Source organism: Petaurus breviceps, unplaced genomic scaffold (assembly GCF_028583685.1).
Source record: "Petaurus breviceps papuanus isolate PSGF00001 unplaced genomic scaffold, PetGlider_PUasm1.0 76, whole genome shotgun sequence".
Lineage (NCBI taxonomy): Eukaryota > Metazoa > Chordata > Mammalia > Diprotodontia > Petauridae > Petaurus > Petaurus breviceps.
Window position 1 is genome coordinate 42,057,254 of NW_027186473.1, and position 3,759 is coordinate 42,061,012.

Genomic DNA, 3,759 nt, shown 5'->3' on the forward strand with positions numbered 1-3,759 from the left:
ATCCAGAATCTAATCAAGTTGGTTAGTAGCAGTGTTCTACACAAAAGCATATTCTGTATATCTTTCTCCCAACAAACCAAAATTAAAAGTCAAATAATTTTGTTTTAGAATAGTATCACTGCCATTCCTATCCCCTCTCCCTATTTCCTCTGCCCCTCAAACCTAATAACAAGCTTTGCCACAAGTAAAAATAGGGTGTTTTGTTTTGTTTATTGTGTGGTTGTTGGTGTTATTATAATATGGTAAAACGGAGTTTTCCATATAGTCTGAGCTTCAAGTGGTATTTAATAAATTATGAATGCCAGCCCATTTAGAACTTCAACACTTCTGGGGTGGCTTCTTTCTATTTTCACATTGCCATCTTGTTATATGTCTGAACAATTTTCTTTAATGATTTTTGAAATCTGATATCCAGTTTTTCTTTTTTTTGGTCATAGTTTTCGGGTAATCCTATCATTCTAGGTCAACAGATAAAGAAGGGAGCTAGTTTGTATTATTACAGACTCATAATTTATCTTGAATTGTCACATTTTTGTATATCCCTTTTTAGTGTTCCTTTCATAGTAGTAATTTCAGTCTCTGTTACTGAGTTCAAAACAAAAGACAAAATGAACTTTTATGATTCCAGGGATGGTGAGACAAACTCAGAAGAGAATAATTGTAAAACACCTACAAGGGGCTGGCTAGGTGGCTCAGTGAGTAAAGCACCTGCCCCGGAGTCAGGAGGACCCGAGTTTGGTTCTGGCCTCAGACACTTAACACCCACACAAAAAAACTAGCCATGTAACCTTGGGCAAGTTACTTAACCCCAATTGCCCTCCAGAAGGCCAAACAAACAAAACAAAATAAAACACCTACAATCAAAATCTACAAGAAAAAAAAAAACAGCTTGCCCATGAGAACAGTTAGAGTTCTTCAAAGAAATGACGCAAGAGCTTTTAAAAGATATAAAATAAATGAGAGCAATGGCGGAAAAAAAAATTGAAAAAAATCATCAGCTTAACAGAAGAGGTACAAAACCTTTCTCTTATCTGTATCAGAATGGACCAAATAGAAATTCATGGCTCCAGGAAACAATTCTTTAAAAGTTTAAAAAGAGGAAAAATAGAAAATGTTAGCTATCAAATATCAAAAACTGGAAAACAGATTAGGGGGAGATAACATAAGAATTATATATGATCATGTGAAATTAAGATCAAAATAAAAGAACCTCTATGTCATATTTCAAGAAATCATTAAAGAAAATTGCCAAGACAGTGGAATGGAGGACAGTGTGAAAATAGAATCCATTGATCATCTTAACAAAAAAAGCCCTAAAGCAAGAACTCCCAGAAATGTCATTGCCAAAATCCAGAGATTCCAGACCAAAATAAATAAATAGCTAACACTATAAGTAGCCAGAAAAAATCAAATATTGAGAAAACTATCAGGAGCACACATGGTTTTGCAACTATCACTGTAAAGCAGTGGATAATATGGAATGAGATATTTCTAAAAGGCAAAAGATAAAAGTATACAGCCAAGAATAACTTACCTGGCAAAAAATTAGTATCGTCCAGAAGTTAAAAAGTTAACCAATAAGAGATAATTTGCAAGTATTCTTCATGGGAAAAAAAAAAGTGTGAAGGAATTTTGAAATACAAATAGGGGAGATGAAAAAAGTGAAAAGGTAAATACAAGCAAACAACTAGAAGAGATTGTGTAAAGATAAGCTATAAACATTCTAGTAGAAGAGGTATTAAAAGGGGATTTTTGGAATCCTAATGTCAACAGGAGTCATAGAAGTAGTTACTTGGACAGACAACCTATAGTTGGATTTTGAAAATCTTAAGGGAAAAAAAAAGATACATTAAGGAAAATGGTAGGAAGATGGGGGGACTTATTTATTTTTATTTTTTAAAGCAATTGGGGTTAAGTAACTTGCCCAAGGTTACACAGCCAGTTTTTTTTTTTTTTGTGTGGGTGTTATGTATCTGAGGCTGGAATTGATCTCGGGTCCTCCCAACTCCAGGGCCGGCACTCTTACTGTGACACCTAGCCACCCTGATGGGGGGACTTATTACCACACATAATTGGGTTTGCACAGATAAAACTATATATAAACATGGAAAGAATGGAAGGATAGAAAAAATTCAGAAGTAAAAAAAAGGAGTTGTTCATTTAAATGTCACAAGAGAGAACACATAAAATGTAGTGTAGCATAGTGTAGGAAGACATTGAACTCCACATGGATCCATAAGAGGGGAAAGGAATAGCTTCAGGGAGGGATTAGTCATACAAGGAACAAACCCTAAGCTTGGAAGAAGGGTAGTAAAGAAAAAGTAAAAAGGCAGGGTAGGCAACAATTGAAATAAACAGGAAGGAGAAGTATAGAGAAAACAAAGCACAAGACAACAGGATGGAGGAAATTATGTTAACTACAAATGTAAATGGGATGAACTCACTCAAAAAAATGGAAGAGGTTCCTACAATGTTTAATAAAACAAACTCCAGCAATATGTTGTTAATAAGAAACACATCTGACATGGAAACACAATTTAGATAAAGGGATGGAACAAAGTGCATTATACCTCAGCTGAACAAAAGAGTAGGGGTAGCAATTATTATTTCAGACAAGGTAAAAGCCTAAAAATAGGCTTAATTTAAAGAAAGTGAGAAACCACATTTTGCTGAAAGGTAACAGACCAAGTGCAGACAAACTGACCTGCAGGCCAAATCTGGCCCACTGCCCCTTTTTGTACACAATTCATGAGCTAAAAATGATGTTTATATTTTTAAATATAATGAAACTATTTTAAAATGTAAGCACCATTTTTAGCCCACGGATTGTACCAAACAGGTGGATGAGCTGAATTTTACCTTCAGGCTGTAGTTTTCCAATGTTTGTCATAGACAATGCATTGATATGTAACATATACACACCTAATAACATAACTTCTAAATACATAAAAACTCAGTTAAAAGAAGGTTGTAGAACAATAAAGTGGGGTACCTGAATTTACCATTATCAGCCATAGGCAAATCTAACCAAAAATAAGATATGGATCTGAATAGAAGTGTAAAGAAATTCCATTTGAAAGCTCTCTGGTGTTTATTAAATGGAAATAAAAAACATATGTATCAACACTTTTATGAAATTTTCTGCCCTTCAAGTACAGAAAAGCAGAAATGTTGTATATATTCTTTACTGACCACAATGCAACAAAAAGTGACCTATAATTATAAACCATTTTATGAAAATAAAGACCTAAATAACTAGGAAAATTAGAGTATCTTTTTGGAAGAAATATGCAAATTTGATAAAGTTCCTCTTCCCTCTATTCCCTTGCCATGCACTCAGACATTGTCTCTATTTTGAGATGATTTGAAGTAACATAGGAATTCTGAACATGGAACATGTTATGATATGTTAAAAACAACTAAATTTGGAGTTATAGAATAACTCCAGAATACTCAAGTCTTTTCTTGACCACTCCATCAGTTCTCCCAGAGTAATCAAAGGTACTATACATCTCTATTTAATCCTTTCTAAATGGAGAAAAGGGTACTTCTAGGTGGGCTATCACTTTCAAATTTGCATATTTCTCCCAAATAGATATTTTTGGATTTAAAATAATGTTAACGAAATAAAATTGTTTCTGGCAGACTATGCCTAAAAATGCAGAGTTCAGTATTAAGAGTTTTCTTCAACATAAGGATAAAATGATCATTAAGGTAACTTCTTAAAGGTGTGTTCATCTGGGCTTCTGTCATCTTTGC

At 33.8% G+C, this 3,759-nt stretch overlaps 1 long non-coding RNA gene across 2 annotated transcripts; it reads right to left on the minus strand.

Moving 5' to 3' along the window:
• Nucleotides 1-486: 486 nt before the first annotated feature.
• On the minus strand, nt 487-2,511 carry LOC138175088 (uncharacterized). 2 transcript variants are annotated; one of them, XR_011171872.1, is made up of 2 exons: nt 2,043-2,511; nt 487-669 (listed from the first exon to the last, which is right to left on the minus strand). It is a non-coding gene; the product is annotated as an uncharacterized lncRNA (long non-coding RNA). The 2 variants fall into 2 exon arrangements; XR_011171871.1 differs by having other exon boundaries at nt 2,035-2,511.
• Nucleotides 2,512-3,759: the final 1,248 nt, after the last annotated feature.